Here is a 19,109-nt window from a genome sequence, read left to right as displayed (position 1 = left end):
GATGTTTGTTTTACATGGTAAAGGAGGATCACTGTGTTCCAGTTTTAGTCAAATAAACTTTGGATACATTTTCATAACTGAACTGGGATGGCTTTAATATTGTGCAGTAGCTCTCAGTGCTTTTCATTTCTCAACACAAAAGTTGTGGCTTTTTAAATGGTGTGTGACTATTGACAGCTGTGGGAGGTAGTCCCACCACTTTTTCCTTGCCTATCTGGTCACTCAAAAGAGAGATCTTTTTTTCAGAGAAAATTCTCTTCCAAATCCTGCTAGCAGCTGTGGAGTTTCTCTCTCTCAGTGTGAAGAATTTTTACTTCAGTTTCTGCCTGTTTCTGTTTTGTTAGCTATGATTTTAGCACCACTCTGAGATGCCTGGACATCAGTACTGCTCACGTTGGCTTGCTCTGAGGACCTCCTTACCACTTGGTAAGGAGACTGCCTTACCAAGCATGGAAGCCCAGATGGATGATAGGAAACCAGTATAAACTCAGTCTCTGCCCTTTTGGACAAGTTGGATGTAACTGTTTTGACTCCAACACAGAGCAAATCTGCACTTGATCATTTTGTAAAGAAAGCAGCAGGGAGACCAACTTTTCCCATGATCTAACAGTGACAGGACGAGGGGAAGTGGCTTTAAATTAAAAGAGGGGAAGTTTAGGTTGGATGTAAGGAAGAAATTCTGTACTCAGAGATTGGTGAGGCCCTGGCACAGCTGCCCAGAGAAGCTGCGGTGCCCTACCCTTGGAGGTGCTCAAGGCCAGGTTGGATGGGGCCCTGGGCAGCTGAGCTGCTGTGGGGAAGCCCTGCCCATGGCTGGGGTGGGACTGGTGGGCTTTGAGGTCCCTTCCAACCAAAGCCATTCCATGATTCTATGGTCTCTGTTGTTACACCTTCATGCAAGAGCCCCAGACATCCATGGGGTGTCAAGCAGTGGCCTCTTCTAGAAATGAAAGACTGGCTCATACTTATCTAGTGTGATCTGAGACCCTCCACACAATTTAGGTAGAGACCTCTTCACTCAACAAGTGGGACTCCTGCTTCTGACAAGTTTGTGTTTGGTCCCTTTTAATACTGTTATTGACTGCCCTTTGATGTTACTCACAATATTTGGAAAGTCAAATATCAAAGTTTGTGTTTCTGCTCCTTTGCTCTTTTTGAAACTGAAAAATATTTTACTACTTTTGTGTCTGGAAACTGTTGAGTCATGGCCTGAACCACTAATTGATTGCCTGAGGCAAGGACTGAGACAGCCATGGGAGCACAGGTGAAAGCAATTCAGCTGTGTGACCAGAAGGCATGGAGTCTGGCTGTACTTCTCATAGATCCCATTTAAGGACTGACTAACAGTGGGAAAGGATCTTTTTCTGGAGATCTCTCCTTTCTGGAATTTTCCATTGTGAGCCTAGATCTTTGGATATAGGTAAGCATTTCTTCTTTGATTGTTTCTTCACAATAACCTTTCCAACTATAACACCTGTGAAGTACCATCCTAACCATGCTACTCTTTCAATTGTCTACTCTTGCAAAATGGCACTTCAGACACCCTTCAGTAATATTTTGCAGGAGTTTTGTGAGTCCTCTCACTTTTTCCAGGGCCTTTATACTTACTATTATGATAATTTTGTTCCCACTTTATGACATCAGGCTGAATCCAGCTAAGGTGAGTGCATATGCATTTCTGCTTGCCAGAAAACAAAGTCTCTTGACAGCTTCACAACATTCTTTATTAGCACCTACCTGCTGTGCTCCTGTGTGTCAGCTCAGTCTGTATCCTCTATGGGGAGCATCTCATCTACTTCCACCCCTCAAAACCTTCCAGGCTCCCTGAGCATCAGGAGAGCATCCCTTCACCCAGAACCTTTGTTGTAATGGAAAAAAATGGCAGCTTGAATACCGGTCAGTTCTCACCCATGTGCAACACTTCTGGGTTTTTGGGAAATTCCTGGAACAGAGACAGTATAAATACACCTGGCTTAATGACTTCCTAACCCATGGTGTGACAGGTGCTGACATCTATAATTCCTGACAGCAAGACCAGTGCTGGTTTCTAGCCTTTAACTGTTCTCTGACAATGAGACACCTATACTAATCATGTGTGTCATTTTCCTCTCTTAACGCTTATAAATATTTTATGTTACTCTTCATTTAATTGGACACAGTGACAAAACCCAGAGGGGCTATGATCTCAATGCAGGGCTGTCATTTTCAAGGTGGTGTTGAAGAGAGTGATGCTGATGCTGGGGCCTGAGCAGGGCCTGTCCTCACCTGGTCCTCAGCTGCAAAGACTGCTATCATCAGCTAAGGAAAACTGTGCTGTTTCAGTGGAAATGCCACTGGAGGCAGATCAGATAGCACAGTAGAGGACAGGCTATTGGCAATTCATTGAATCACTGAGATTAGAAATGACCAGTAAGCTAATCTAGTTCAACTGTCACAGCATGCCTGCTAACCACATTCCCAGCGCCACATCCATGTGGTTTGAACACCTCCAGGGATGGTGACTCCACCACCTCCCTGGGCAGCCTGTGCCACTGCATCACCACTCTTTCTGAGAGAAGAGATCTTCTGTAATATCCAACGTGAATCTCCCCTGGTGCAACTTAAAACCATTCCCCCTCATCCTATCGCTGTTATCTAGGAGAAGAGGCTGACCCCCACTTTGCCACAACCTTCTTTCAGGTAGCTGTAAGATCTTTTCTGAGCCTCCTCTTCTCCAGTCTGAACAACCCCAATCCACTCAGCTGCTCCTCATAGGAACAAGACTTGTGCTCCAGACCATTCATAGCTTTGCTGCCCATTTCTGGACATGCTCTACATGATGTTCTATTTTGGGGCATGGTAATTGTCAGGAGTGCCTTGGCACTCCAGTTTGCAAAACCAGATTGCTGTTCCCTGTGCTAATGCTGTTTGATGTTTCAGAGACATCGCATCAGCTGGGTTTGACAAATATTTCAGCAGTATTTTGATTTTCCAATGTAAACAGAGAACGGCTTGGAGGCCTACAGACTCCCTAACCCACCATATACCTTACCCCATTCTTTTCAGTGATGTTTAATTAGTGTTCCCTGAGGCCAAAAGGATGTGAGAAGCAAAATTCTGGGCCTACAGAGAAAAAGAAAAGGAAGAGTAAGTAAAATATCAGGATGAAATGAATAATAAATTATTATTATTATTCATTTATTTTAGCATGAAGGTATGCCTTGGGCTATGATCCATGTGGGGAAAAGTAACTAGATAGTTTTTGGCTGCCAGCTTGGAAGTCACTGCTGTCACTGAACCAGTATTGATAAGTCTTCAGGCAGGAATTTACTATATTGGTTTCCCTAACAATTTTTTTTCAACAAAACTATTGCTTCTTGTGTTTTATGGATATTTTCTATACATTCATGACTCCAGGGGAAATTTCTATCCATCAAGCTCATTCAGTGTGCTACTGTATTTTCTTTCTTTGTGTTTTGTTTTCCAAACATAAACACTAATAACAACTTCTGGGGCTCATAGGAAGGCTCCTAAGTTTTGTTTCAAAACAGCAAGGAAAACAAATAAGGGCCAGAGTGCATTGACCCAAATTTGGAGTTTCTGTGTTGCCTGTGGAGGTGCTTGAAGGGGAGAATGGTGAATCTACAAATGTCTGATTCCAGCAGGTCTCTAACTTGTTTTCCTCTCTTGCTTTAACTCTTCTTTCCCTTCATTTTCCTTCCCTATTCTTACTAATACTGTTTTCTTTATGTGAGTAGCTTTTATCATTTTTCCTTTTCAACCACTTGATTTTTTTTTTTTTTAATTTCTTTCCTCCTTCCGTCCTTCCTTCTTAATTCTGTTTACTTTTCCATCCTCTTTTCCTTTTTCTCCTAGCTCTACCTTTTTGCGTGGGAGCTGGCACTTATCCTCAATTTAGTGTGGTAACACAGAAAAAAACTTGTTTTCAGAAGTTCCCATTAGTCTCAGGACAAGCAATGCATTGGGCCAGTGCCTTACTGAATATAACCCTTTTGTCTGGCGTATGATGGCTCACCCTGGTTCAATGAAACAGCTTTGTTTTAGGTGTAGATAGTACATCAGGGCTGCCTGGCAGGTGCATCTTGCAGTCAGTGTCACTGAGCAGTAAATTCTCTAATTACAGGTCATGGAGGTGGAGTTCTCCTTTGATGTGACTTTTTTGTTGTTGCAAGCGGATACAATTTGCCTGAGATATCAAATGCAGATAGCAGTAAAAATTTAATTAACAAATCAAAGCTTTTATCTGGGGTTTAAGAACTCAAGCCAACAGGTTTTTTCAATTTATCAGAGACAGAGATAGAGGGACGAAGGCAGTGACTTTGTAGTATATTCAGCTTACAACCTTTTTTAATGATGCTTGCAAAGATAAAACTTTTTTAGCTGTTGCTTTTCAGTCTGGAGAAGCTTTTAGATCTTCCTCAAAAGCAAATATGTTGTTCATTGTCTGCCTTATTTTCATAATTCTAATTTCACAGTGAGCACACACTTCTCTCATGGCTCTGCATATTACTGATCAGGAGAAGGTGAGGAGCAGTCAGGCTCCAAATTCTTGCTGGTTAATCCCACTTGCAGTGAGCCACTTGTTCGTGGTATCAATTGGCCTAAATTGTGGTAGTGACATTTCTTTCATGATTCACTTATCTCCTTAAGAATGGAAGCCTGGTGGAAAACTTGTCTCTTGGCTTCTTCATATGCATGTGGAGAAGTTTCTATTTACCTTCAGTGCTTTCTGATCATGCAGTCATGATTGAAATGGCCAGGTCCAGAAACTGAGTGCCTGAGTCACATTGCTCATTCTGCTGGTAACTCCTGGGAGCTGGGGGAGCAGCACTCTGCCCTTGTGCATTGTATGTGTGCACTTACAAGTTACTGCTTATGTTCCAAAAGTCAGGCAGATATATAAGGAAATCTTTTTAAAAATCCACACACCCAGTGCCTTTTGCTGGAAGCCACTTTTCAGGCTACAGTCAACTATTACCTCTGGATATAAGGATGACGACTGGAGGCAGTACACTCTCAGTAAATGCAACTGTCTTGCATTCATGGGTCAGCTGCTCCTTGGAATTTATTTCTGGGGATGTTTAGAAACCTAAATTATAAAATTCTGCAGAAAAGATTAAAAGAGGACACAACAACAACAATAACAATCTCATAAGTTCACCATAATGTTATGTACTTGACTTTCCAAGGCTGACAAATGCTTCAGATGAAAGTATGCTGTATTGCAGGCAACACCGACTGCCTTTCTGTGGGGTCTGCGAAGGCAAGTTGTCGCACATACTCTACCAATGTGTTTCTCGGTGCATCTGGGATTAGCCCAAGCATTTCTGCAAGTGTACACACAAAGATCTTAGTTCAGGAAATATATGCCAGTATTGGATAGCATTTAGGAAAGCCTTAAGTACAGAAGCACTCAATCATGGTCTTAAGGACCTTCCTGAAATAAAGCCAGAGAACCTGAGTCAAAGACCTCAGGAGTCAACAGAACGCTGTGAACTTGTGCTTATGTATATTTAGAGGTGCAGGTCCTGAATTTTAATGTACAACTTTTGATTTCTGAACTGACTGCTCAAACAGCTGAATGGAATGACTGGAATAAAATCCTGTTGAGCATGGATGAAAGGCTCCTAGTGATCTTATATTATGGAGTATTTATAGTGCAGTTACCCATTAACAGAGTATGAATTGTCAAGCAATTGCTGTTGCAAAAGCTTCAAAAGCTCTCCAGAGCTGTAGCAGGAATTTAAAAAAAATAAAAAGTTAAAAAAAATAAAATAAAAAAATTGGCCATCCTTGTGTTTAAAGTATGCAAATTAACTTCTTGGCATTTATGTTACTAATTTTAATGCTTTGATGGAAGAACTCTGTTACCACTCTTTAAAGCCCCAGACATCACCTCACAGGACTAAGAAAAAAGGAGAAAAGAGTTCAAAGTGAATAATTACCTGTTGATGATGTATTATATTTAAAGACTCTGGCCGTGGATTAAAGCTAGTTCTCAGGTTGTTAATAGCCTGCAGTAAACAACTAATGAATCAAAGAAAAGGAGAAAAAGCAGCTCTAGACGAAGGGCATTCTCATCAATACCAAAGGCCAGAGTTGAAGTGTCAAATGTAACACAGTAAAATACAGTCATTTCACACCAGAGTGTGTAAGAATTCAGGAGAATAGTTACAGGTGAATTATTAAGGTCTTGTCATTTAAGCTTTGTTCTCCTTGCACTTTGATGCCATGCACACTACTAGCTTTTCCGCCCCTCTGTGTGTGGTTTTTGTTTTTTTTTTTTTGTTTAGCTGTGACTTTTATGTGGTGTAAGAAGGAGAACAGATTTGGATATCAAGAGCTATACCTACAGCAGTGGCTACTTACCTTACTGTGGAAAGAGTAGGCCTCTGGAGAGGACAAAAAAGCTGAAAGGAGATATGGAGCAGAAAATGGTGAGAAAACAGTTGAACAGAGTGCAGGCTGGATATCTACAGGGATCTTTCTGGCTCTGGACTACTGAGAATTTTGATAAAACACAAAAACAAGTGATTCACATGGGTGTGGTGGGGAATTATGTCAACATACTTTAGCTAAATAGATGACAGCAGAGGTTCTATCTGTGGTACTTCAGTCCTGCCCCATTCTCTTCTCACCAGAACAATACCTTTTTAGTAGCAGTCCTCACCAGAGCAGGATTGTAGGGCCCTTATGTTGTACAAAACTGAGCTTTCTTCTCAAAAGCATTAAAGAGAGAGCATTGTTTTTATTTTAATGTGTGGGAGCTGAGTATTTTTTTTTTTTTGGTGAATCCTGAACTTTCCAGGGTAATGTACCTCTTCTTTTTGAAAATTATTTTAGGAGAAATATAATACTGTGAAAATGCAGTCCACCAAGGGGAAATCATGCTCTCCCAACCTGATAGCCTTCTCTGATGTCATGACTGCTTGGGTAGATGAAGGGAGAGCAGTGGATATTGTCTACCTTGATTTCGGCAAGCCTTTTGACAGTGTTTCCCATAACATCCTTATAGATAAGCTTAGGAAGGGTGGAATCCACGGTGAGGTGGATTGAGGACTGGCTGACTGGCAGAGCTCAGAGTGTTCTAATCAGCAGCACAGAGTCTGCTTGGGGGCCTGTAACTACTGGGGCCCCAGGGGTCAGTGCTAGGTCCAGTCTTGTTTAACATCTTCATCAGTGATCTGGATAAAGGGTTGGAGTCCACCCTCAGCAAATTTGATGATCGATACAAAGCTGGGTGGAGTGGCTGACACACCAGAAGGCTGTGCTGCCATTCAGTAAGACCAAATCGATTGGAGAATTGCTGGAGTGTCCTAGGCATTCCAGCAGCTCACCCTCAAATCACCATCTTGATAATGGCTGGACTATGTATTTTGCAAGTGTGATCTTTGCATCAATGAAAATTAAATGGGAGGGAGGTTGTCCAAAGAATAGATGAGTGGTTCATCTGCATTCTCTGGATATTGGACGTGTCTATTAAAAGGATCAAGGGTTAGAGCATGACTTTGCTGAGAACAAGTGGGCAGAAGTTAGTGGCCAGAGCATTTCCTGCACTGCCTACTACACTGCTGTGCTTTCTGGAGAAGGCAAGGGAGCCATAGGACTGCACAGCCCTTGTCTTATCTCTATCAGTGTGGTGTCCATCTACATTGGCATGTATAGGTTCAGGGGATAGTGAGGCAGATATTTTAGATGTTCCTCTTCACTTCTTTTTCATTTCAGACAGGTACCACATATGTATGTAAAAAAAAACAAAAACTGTCTGTTTGGAGCTCTTTGTTGAGCCATAAACTGGCTGCTTCCATGTCCTGTGCTACCCTTCCACAGTTCTTACTGCTTGCTCTGGGAAATGAGTCTTGTGGAATGTTTGTGATGGACTCCTACATCTCTGCAAAGTCTCAGGCTGGGCTTGCCAAAGCATGCTGCTTTAGTGCATTATTTGTATTATAGTCAATGCCCAGAGGTCCCTCTCTGCTTAGCAGTGTCTGTGGCTGGTATAAATGCAGCTGTTTGTCCAAGATGCACCCTCACACCACCAGCCCTGCCTCTGCAGCCCATGATGTTCTTAGCTTTCTCACGCTAGTGCCAAATGGAATACATTAAGCTTTAACGATGGCTATCTTGTTTAGAAGAAAAAACTTATTATTAAGTCCAAAGCAAAGTCCAGGCACTTTTTGGTGATGGTGTTGATTATTTAGAAAATGTCATTCCCAAGCTGCCTTGTTTGCCAAGAGTGAGACATGTGTTAGTAATAAACAGCACACAACATAGATCTCTTCTATAAATGGCTATTTCAAAACAAAATCAATAATAAAACAAAGGGACTAGGAAGTTCCCCACATCTAACACTGTACCTCTTTTAAAACTATTATGGACTGCAGGCAAGACGTGTTCTCCCTTCTTCTCTCCCACATTGCTTTTCTTCCTCAAAAATCTCAGACCTATTCTCTATTTTTCCTTTTATTGAATCTTAGAAGTTGTTTTTTTTTGTTTCTTCAAGAGACAGTTAGTTGAAATATATGTCTCCTCAAACTTTTTGCTAACATTCATGCTAGACTTAGTTGAATGTCAGTAGTGACATGGAAAGTTTTTCAAGGACCTGAAGGAGGAAACAATTCTATGAAACTTATTTCACTTCTCCTATGGACTTTTTATCTCTTCACATTAGTAACTTTGGACACAGATATAAAGTGTCATAGTTTGGTAAAAGAGTCAGAGGCCTGATTCAGCTCTCATGTCACCATCACTTTAATATGAAGCTTTCTGAAGGCATCAGTGCAGTTGGAATAATTATTAGCACATCAGCTCTCAGAGATTTACAGCAGAAAGGTTTGAACATGCAGATATTTATGCAGGTGGGCAAACCTGTAGTCTGTTGTTGCCACAAACCTTGTTCCGTGAGGATGTTACTGATCTGTAGTGATGTGGGTAAAAGCAGGCTTTTAAGAGACCTAAATAACACTCAAGAATGAGTGGTAAGGACAAGATACTATGCATAATGAGAAAAGTGCTACCTGTATGAGGCACACTTGTAAATAGCGTTTGAGTGGAGTTTGCTCATTTGATACTTGCCAATGCAGATTATTTAGTTGTTTGGGTGACTGGGCATCATGCAGGAGGCTATTTCAAATGTGGTTGGAGTAGAGTGACGTTTAATGGTGGTGGTAGAAGACCAACCTTCTGGTAACAGCCTCATCTGTGTGTTAGCAAAGAGAGGAAGAGAAGGAGGTACATATGACTAATGCAAAGTTACATCTTGCCTCTTTGATTGATAGTGCCTTTCTTTCATGTCTTGCTGGACTCATTGCTGTGGGGCATCCGTGTAAGAGAAAAAAACAGTTTCTATCTACTTCTGTTTTGCCTGTTCTTTCCAATGCAGTGCTAGTTGCTGTGATACACCCCCAGTAAATGTTAGCTAACTATTGCAATATGTTCTGTGTGAGGTGTAGCATAAAACAGAAGTGGATGCAAAATACCGTATCCCTTTTTCCAAACAATGACTGTGGCCAAATTGCTCCATGCTTTACATGGAGGATCAGCAGAAATCTTTCCACTGACATAAAAATCTTTGGTTCAAGTCTTCCGAGACAGTGGTAGGTGCTGGTTTCCACTCAAAGTTGAGTAAGGCTTAGGAAACATCTCTGAAAGTCTGACCTCTGTCTTTTATCCAGTGTGGCCAGGAATTAGATGAAATCAGGGATGAACTGGCACAGGAGATGTGGTGCTTCTTGGCTGGTAATGGAGCCAAACCTTTGCTTTTTCCCTGTGTCTGAAGCATCTCATCCTCCAGGCTGTGGAGATTTCTCTGTCCCTTGGATAGGAGAAGGCAGGTTAGTCTTTCCATGTGGAGTCAGTATTTGTTGAACTGCTCTTCCAGTTCACATTGGTTGTTTTCCCCTTAAAGTGAAAAAGAATAATAAATGATGTCAATTTTTGTAAGAAATTGGGATTGAATTACCGTTCTTATCTACTTCATGTCTATGTAAGCCCTGTGTATGGGTTCTTGTGCATGAAATGAAGTGGAAACCATAAATAGCAGCCTGCATTCCCACTTCTCTTAACCCACAGTTTGAACAGAAATATATTTAAATACAGTATTTTGACTTACAATTTATGCAGTTTGATGAGGATGGTCCAGCCTGACAGCATCCTTGGTTAGTGGCAATTCCGAGGAAGTGTTCCAGCAAGGCTCAGGCACCGTGACCAGTAAACAAACAAATAAAACAACAAAAATCAAACAGCCAAAAAACAACAATAACACATTATAAATAAAAATATCCACTGCCTTGCTGATCCTAGAGCTGAGCTGTTTCCTTTCAGCTCAGGGTGAAAACTTCCCATTGCATGTTTTCAAGACATGAAAAAGAAAATACAGTGGTAGGTTAGATAAAGTAACTCATTCTGTTTTTATTTTTCTCTCTCCCAACTACACTCTGTGAAACTGCATCCTGGTAGCACAGAGCCAGCGATCACCACTCTCTGGCACAGACTACCAGAATCCACAGGTGGTGATAACCCCACGACAGAATCAGAACTCTTCCTCTCTTCTCCACTTTGCTGCCACATGGTCTATGCTTATCTATGCCTATCTGGAGATATTATTCAACAGCTGGCTGAACATGGCCCAGCAGTGTGCCCAGGTGGCCAAAAAGGCCAATGGCATCCTGGCTTGTATCAGAAACAGTGCAGTCAGCAGGAGCAGAGAGATGATCATCCCTCAGCACTGGTGAGGCTGCACCTTGAATGCGGCATTCCCATTTGGAACCCTCGCTACAAGAAAGAAATAGAGGCCTGTGGAGGAGGGGGATCAGGCATGACAAAGTTCATTGTCTCCATGCATTAGCTGACTTCTCTTTAATATTATTCTTTCTAGTGGAGCAAGAGACAATAATATTATTACATTATTGCTGACAGTAAGATCTGTGTTGGAATATATGCTTTGTTGACAGGAGCTGAAATCTTTGAGGTATTTTCCATTGGGGGCCCATTCTCATCCCTCCTGGTTTGTATTTTATATGCAGCTATGTTGCCTTGGTCTCTTGGCCAGCTGGCTGATGTGCAAAGGGGATTCCTGGAGGAGCACTGTGAGGCTAGCTAAGGCCCTAGGGGGCCCTTACCATGTCCCTGAGCATGCACTTGATGCTGGCATGCTGAGTGATTTAGGATCAGCCACTTACCATCTTTGCCCCCATTTCCCTTTCTGTGAAATGCTGCTGGTGGCACTTATTTCACAAACTGTGTGAAGATGTGCAGCTGCCAAACTCTCTATGAGGCAGCAGCTGATGTTAATTAGCTGTGTTGTAAGGCCCATTACTGAGAAAGGAGAGGGTTGCTCTCTGACACAGAGAATATTACATTTTTCCATCCATCTTGAACAGTTTTGTGGGGGAAGAAAGAGAATGAATTTTGTACTGTGCCCTTCTGTGTTCAGATGCAGAAACAAAGTGTAAATATGGGGGTAATTAACTTCATCTGAGCTAAGAAATCATCTGAGCTAAGAAAAGATTAAAATATCATTTGTATTCTTTGCTCTGGCTCCATTAACTGACATTTTACTTTTCTTACTTAATGGACATATAATACACAAAGAACTAAAAATAGACTATTAATTCTGTTTTCTTAGTGCTCACTCTCTTTCCCCAATATTGCTTAGCGTTCTCCAAATAATCTGCAAGTTTCTGTGAGTTATACAGTAAGGAGCAACTTCTGATTCAGTCAAAGTCAGATACACATTTCCCATATACTTTAGTAGAAACAGAAGACACCTTAATGCTTCACCAGTGCTTTTAAAAGATGAGGATATTCCATTCCTTGGATGAGATGTTTGGGGCTCTTCTGACTATGAGTTGATTCATTAAATACTCAGTTTTTGTAAATGAGAAATGAGAAAAATATCCTTGACTCTTTCTTTCGTGTAAGTTGCATAGCAAAATTTGCCACATTTGTTTGTAACTAGTAGTTATTAAGCTGTGGTCTTATGGTTTATTATATATTTTTCTTAATGCAGAAAAGCATACAGGCTAATTTGAGCAGCTGATTATTGCTTTCCTAGCTCCACAAGTATAATTACAGCTAAAAAGTTTGTAGAATGGAATTGTTTCTTCGTTCAGCAGTCTCAAGATTTCAGATACATAGTCTATTGTGGACCTCACAATCAATTCTATAGCTACATTATTTTATATGGGTTACTAGAAATTAAGACTTTCATAATGGGCTGTTATTCATGTCTTTTGCTGGGTGGGATGGAGGCATAAAATCTGCTTATGAAAGAACCAAATCACATTACTGGGGAAAATCCCATTACTGGGCTTCATGCACTTGTTGAATTTCTGGTTTTGTGTTCACTTTGTGATTACCTCCAAGACACAGACGTGGAAACAGATTCAAGCACTGTGAGGGCTCAGGTTTGAAAAGATCAGGGCTATGTGGAGGAATGCTTAGCCAGTAATAGGGAAGGCAAAGGACCTGATGGAAAGCCCATGGTTATATATTTCTTAACTCAAGCAGTAATCACTATGGCTTCCTTTCCTTTCTCAGTTGTTTCATCATGCACCCAGGCTTACAGATTTCATGGCTTCTGGCAGCCCACCAGACTCTGGCTGAAGAAGAAGGAACGTGTGTGTGTGATGAAAACAGTGAAAGCTTTATGGGTTCAGTCCTCATTTCCCTTCCTCGTGCAGCCACTATCTCAGTGGTTTTCCTGAAAGATCAGAAATAAAGCCTTCTTGGCTTTGGAGCAACAAAAAGTAGGTTTTACAGCAGAAATGTAACACTGCGGGTGCTAATGCAAGTCCTATTTTTTTTTGTTGTTCTTTTTCATAAAACAATGGCGAGGTTGCTCTGCCATATTTAATGTGGCCTTGTTACCAATATTACGCAAAGACTTTAATACAGAATGAGTGTTTAACAAGTCACAGTAACATCACACCAGTATCAATAATCTGAAGTAAATTACCTCCTCCCACTTCTGCTAGCCTCTGCATTTTGAAATGCTCTAGGACATGTATTTCTCTGAGGTGACTGCAGTGCTTCAGTAGCAAGTGCCTCAGCCCTTTAGCTGTGAATCACATGGAGCTCCAAAAAAGACAGCAAACAACTAGGAATGTCAGCTGTGTGCTACCTTACTGGGAATTTCAGATTTTTTGGAGGACAAAAATATTTGCCTTGGCTAATACTCTATAATAGTAAATAATAATAATAGAGCTGTGCTTTCAAAATGTGTTTTTCTAACCTTGGAGTCTGAAGAGTGTATATCACACACTTTTAATTGAGACTGCTATTGTTTGAATAGGTTTCTATTACCCTTAAGTCTTAGGAACAGCAATAACCTAAAGGAAATGGACTCTCAGCTGATGCAATCCAGAATACCTTGGATTTAGGGGAGTGGGTGGGTGATCAGTCTTGTTTTACCGATTTGACCATTATACTAAGGCCACGCAGGGTGTTAGCATCTATTAAGAAATAATTACCCAGCTATTGGGAATCTGAATGATTCAAGGTGACCAGTTTGACATTGCAGTAAATGAAGAACAAGCAATCACAGTTTTGTAAATTTTAGTATGTTTTTCAAGCAGATATCTGAAGGTGTATATTCAGCAGCTTTGAGCCTGTTGGCTCACTGTCTTTTTGCTGTTTTCTTTTTTCCCTTTCTTTGTTCTCTTTGTTCTTTTCCTCTTCCCTTCCCTTTCCTTTTTTTCTTCTCTATTTTACTTCTTTATTTTTCTTACTTTTTTTTTCCTACTTTCCTCCTCCTTCCTCTTTTTTATTTTGCTCTGTTTTGTTTTAATTGTATTATTGTGTTTTTGCCTTTTTCAAGGTTATCTATCTGGAAGTAAAACAAACATTGCCTTGCTTTCTTCTAAAGGAGATTTTGGTTGAAGTAATAATAACACATTTGTGGTGAGCAGCAAGGGGCCATCTGTTCACTGTTGAAAAAAACATACACAAAGTAAGCATATGAGTAACGTGCAATGAAAAGCACAAAGCAAAGCCCCCCAGAGTGTTTCTCTCAAGGCTATTAAAGATTTTGGGCTGCTTCAACCCACACAGCTTTAAATAGAACTTCTGAGGTTGTCTAGGTTAAAGATACCCACTGTTTTACTGAGTGACAGCCTACTCTCCCACATCTTCAGCTACTGCTCTTTAGGCAAGCAGATACAGATCAACCCTAAGTCGCATGTACAGAGACTCCAGCATACTTATTCAAGCCCTCCAAACTTAGCATATTCACATCTGACATTAAATCAAAGAGATATATTGTCTGAATGGCCTTCCCATAAGCTCTGCATGTTGATTTCAAATGAAAGGCATGATTGCTCTCAGTGTTATATGTTGAAAGCTATTGATTAATCTCTCTGCATGAATAACTTTAGGCAGGGATCCTGAGGAATGAGCTCTTCCTTTTTCATTTTCTTCCATTGGCAGGTGTGAGTTGCCTTTTAAAGGAAGAACTGGGAAACTTGGTTCCTTCTCCAGACTCCTGATAGTCCAGCATGTGACAAAGACAGCACGAGCCTTGCCTGCTCTTTGGCTGATGAAAGTCTGCACCCTATTGCCACCTCTCATGTGTGCCACCTCCAGAAGAGGATGAGATATGAAGATCTCATCTAAGTTTGCTGCTGTAGTCATTATTTTGGAGGCTCCAATCGCTGCTTCTCAGGATCTTGAACTTCAGCCTACAGCCTGCCTGTCACTGTGCTGACAGGTGTTTTGAGCCCAAATAAGTGATACTGCAATGAATTTCAGATGTAAGGTATGAGCTATTCTGTTCTACTGACATTACAAATCCCCTCAACACAAGAAATATACGGGGCAGCTGGAAAAAGTTCAGAGAAAGGCAAGAACAAGTACAGAATGGCTCTATATGAATCATAGATTTATTAAGATAGGAAAAGACCACTAAGACCATCTAGTCCAACCATCACACCATGCCCACTAACTATGTCCCTCAGTGCCACATCCGCACAGTTCTTGAACACCTCCAGGAATGATGACTTCACCACCTCCCTGGGCAACCTGTTCCAATGTCTCGCCACTTCCTGAAAAGAAATTTTCTCTAATATCCAATGTGAACCTCCCCTGGTGGAACTTAAGACCATCCTTCTTGCCCTATCAGAATAATGAAGAATGGCTAAGCTAGAAGTTTTTAATCTGGAAAAGAAATAATGGAAGAAGAGATGATCGATTTACAAAATCTAGAAGCATGAAGAGAATGAGTAGAAATTGATTTTCCACTCTGTTCCAGTACAAGGTGGGAGGCATCAGGTGAGGCTAATGCTGGGCACCAAACAGGGCATCATCCCAGACAGCTGACCTGCAGATCTCCTTGCCAAAGGATGCTGTGGGTGCTAAAGTTTTATGTGGGTTCAAAGACAGACAGAAGAACTGAATTAAATCCCCTGGGCGTACATGGAAACCACAACTGCCTAGGGCTAGATGAGTACTTTTCTTATAACTGCTACTAATTGTACTTTGATGAGAATGATTCTGAGTAAAGTAGTATTTAGTTGTGGGTGTAAGGGCTTTTACTGCAAGGTTTTAAATACACACCAGAATAAGGGTACAGCTGTTATATAAGTGTTCTGAAAAAAAAGCATGACTGGGAATTTCTCTCTTTTCAAGGGCCGATGGACTGAAGTAATGAAACCAATTGAGTTCTACCTGTAGTCTGAGGAAGCTTCATTTTGGAGCATGGGTCTGCTGATGTTTCACTTTGTATTTAGACACCATATCTGTAAATAATTAAAAGGAAGGTGACTGATAGCTGATAGACACAGATTGCTGGCTTGTGCTGTACTCTCCAGAAACATTACATGACCATTCCCAGCTGTTGTTCCAGTATGGGGTACCACCAACTGTCTCATCCTACCACAGAGAAGTATAGAAATCTTCCAAATTCTCCTGCAACAATAAAACAACCACCACCACCAAAACCCCCTAAACTAAAAAGAAAATTCTTAAAAGTATTTTTTTTTTTTTTTTGTTTCCTCTGCTTACATTCTGCCTTCCAGGAAACAGATGTAAACACAGTGCAAACTCATTCCGGCTTTATAATCACCAGTCTTGTTTTTGTAAATGTATTTAAACTGCTAACTTCATTTGCACTACACTCGAATTACTCAGAAAATTCCTTTTCATCTATACTTCTAATATGCAGTGTTACAGATGCTGGCACTGGCGGAGCAGCCTCCCCTGCCTGCCTTCTGTGGATGCTCCTGGGGATGTGTTAAGCACTGGAGAACAGCTTTCCAAAAGAATCAGATATTGATGAATGTGATATACACATTAATTAACATGAAATATTTGCATTACTATTATTACTATTATTATTTAGTATGAGTTTCTGCTTTGGTTCTGCCTTTTACAAGAGATTGTGATATTTAGGATGGAAGGTCAAATGTGTTTCAGAACTTAGATTTCATAGGAACAGTCTTAGTCAAAGCCTGGATAAGCAGGAACAGCCCCATTCTGTGGGGTTAATAGCCTCAGTAAAAGCCAATATCAGACCCATTCCATTTTCCATTCCTAGATTTTACCAGATTTAATAGTTTAAATGTGTAAGCAGTATCTTAACACAGGATTTCAAGTATGAAACTGTCAGGAAATGGGTTTCTATGAAATACAGAAGTAAGAAAACTGCTTTCACCAGCCTGCCTGAGAAAAAGCACAAATCTGAAAACAGTACTTTAATTATCCTTGAATTTCAGAAATATCAGATGCTATTTAATAATTAGACATGGGAAATATTAATAATATTTCTGGACATTAATGCCACTGACTTACAGTGCTATAAACGCCACTGAGCATATCTGAATGCCATAGATGTAGAGCTGAAGGAAGGGTGGATTCAGACCTAAGACCTTTTTAACTTGTTCTCCTCAACATTGCCAGATGCTTCCCTGACATGTTTCTTCCTGCTGTGCAGAGCAGAGCTCAGACATGAGTGCTTTTCATCTGAGCAACGAGAAACAACAGTATCTTCAGGTAAAAGGAGTTATTCTATTTAAACACATCTGAAGGCTACATAGTGTGGGAGAAACTCATGATTTGAGCCAGCGTGGGTGGCTGAATACTCTGAATATTTTTGCGGAGCTTTTAAAAAAGATGAGCTGACAGCATCCCACCTTACCTACTGCCCTGAATGCTATATCATGCTTGTCCTTGAACAAGGCTGCCTGGGGGAGTTAAGGCTTGTCAGATGACTAACAGCAAGCAGTATTTAGACAGCTACCTCCCCTTCATTTAGTTAAAATTAAGCACAGAAATGCCTCAGAGGAAGGGAGCCAAGTGAGGTACAACAGAGCATCAAAGAGTCTGGCTGCAGCAGCAGGCCTGCAGCTGTGCCCAAGGAAGACAGGCCTTTCGCCTCTGGCAGCACCTCAGTTGGTCTCTGCCCTATGCTCACTCAAAGCTGTTGATGACTTTCTAGGGTAGATGAGAACTACAGCTTGCTCAATCTGTCCTGTCAGCTTTCTGAAGAAAGTGGGGTTTTAGGAGTATCATAGAACCATAGAATGGATTGCATTGGAGAGGACCTCAAAGCCCACCCAGTCCCACCCCGTGCCATGAGCAGGGCTGCCCCCCAGCAGCTCAGCTGCCCAGGGCCCCATCCAACCTGGCCTTGAGTGCCTGCAGGGATGGGGCACTGCAGCTTCTCTGGGCAGCTGTGCACTGAATCTGCTTCAAAGACTTCACAATTTCTATAGCTTTAACAGAGCACCTCAGGTGACAAGATAGACCCAAAAATCTTCTGTGAATAACCATTTCTTATCTGTACTTGGCCTTTCTATTTCCTCCTTTCAGATAAGGAGAGCTACTAATAATTAGTTGATTTTGTTGCTACTATAACCAAGAAGCCAGGTTACATGTATTCATAGAATCATAGAATCATAGAATTATTTGAGTTGGAGGGTCATGTAGGCCAACTCCCCTGCAACAAAAAGGGACATCTACAGCTACACCAGTTTGCTCAGAGCCCTGTCCAGCCTAACCTTGATTGACTCCAAGGATGGGGCATCCAGAACCTCTAGGTTTGTTCCAGTACCTCGCAACACTTATTGTAAAAAACTTCTTCCTTATATCCAGTCTAAATCTCCCCTCTTTTAATTTGAAACAATTTCCCCATATTCTATCACAGCAGACTCTGCTTCCTTCTATGTTATAGCCCTCCTTTAGATACTGAAAGGCTGCTATACAGAGTGAGCAGCCCCAGCTGTCTCTGCCTGTCCTTGTAGGGAGATGTTTCATCCCTTGGATCATTTTTGTGGCCATCTTCTAAACACGCTCCAACTGGTCCATGCCTCTCCTGTACTGAGGATGCCACATCTGGACATGGGACTTCAGGTGAAGTCTCACCAGTGCAGAGTAGAGGGGCAGGATCACCTCCCTTGACCTGTTGGCTACGCTTCTTTGGATGCAGCCCAGGATATGGGAGTGTTGTATGGTTACATTTTATTTTCAAGTCTGTAGGAAGGGAAGGAAGCCAAGACAAATGAGGGGGGGGACAGGCTTCAGCTGGAATAATCTGTGTAGCAGAAGCATTTGGGTAGAGGACCACAAAATATCCGGGGGAAGAATGGGGAAACTACATCTCACGTTCAGCAGCTGCTTCAGTTTGCAATAGGGACACATGCTGTCCAGCAGCCCTTGCATATCTGACAGCTGTGCTCAAGGCAGAGGGACAGGGAAAGGAGAAAGACAACATGGGAATGAGGAGTGTGCCTGCTGCCAGAGACCAAACTCTGTTTAACGTTGCTTAGAAACTGCAGTATAACTTAGCAAACTTTTCTAGGGTTTGTCTTGAGCCTTTTGTGGCAGCAGCATGCATCCAGGCATGCACACATTGTGTATGCCCTATGAATCAGTACTAAAATGTTCTAGGCTTGATGAATTTTGTTTTTCAGACAGATAAAACACTGCTTAAAAACTTTGAGCTGTAGTCCCAGTATGTTTTCCATATTAGCAACAGCTACAAATTTCTTATCTTACAAGGAAAGAAGGTGGCATAAGAGTTGTATGCAAAGAAAACTGATCTAAACTGCAGATCAAAATATCTGTTGATTTTGGAGCCATCTGAAAATGGCAACTGAGTTCAGCTTATGTAAAAA

General features: G+C 41.4%; 1 long non-coding RNA gene across 2 annotated transcripts; it reads left to right on the top strand.

Annotated features, from left to right (window-relative positions):
* The first annotated feature begins 1,296 nt into the window (after nt 1-1,296).
* On the top strand, nt 1,297-15,934 carry LOC109366733. Of its 2 annotated transcripts, XR_002113274.2 has the most exons (4): nt 1,297-1,420; nt 14,428-14,755; nt 15,119-15,267; nt 15,625-15,934. It is a non-coding gene; the product is annotated as an uncharacterized LOC109366733 (long non-coding RNA). The 2 variants fall into 2 exon arrangements; XR_002113273.2 differs by having other exon boundaries at nt 15,119-15,934.
* Nucleotides 15,935-19,109: the final 3,175 nt, after the last annotated feature.

This window comes from Meleagris gallopavo, chromosome 3, assembly GCF_000146605.3.
Source record: "Meleagris gallopavo isolate NT-WF06-2002-E0010 breed Aviagen turkey brand Nicholas breeding stock chromosome 3, Turkey_5.1, whole genome shotgun sequence".
Classification (NCBI taxonomy): Eukaryota; Metazoa; Chordata; class Aves; order Galliformes; family Phasianidae; genus Meleagris; species Meleagris gallopavo.
The sequence above is the reverse complement of the archived record's forward strand: the minus strand, read 5'-3'. Positions and strand labels throughout refer to the sequence as shown.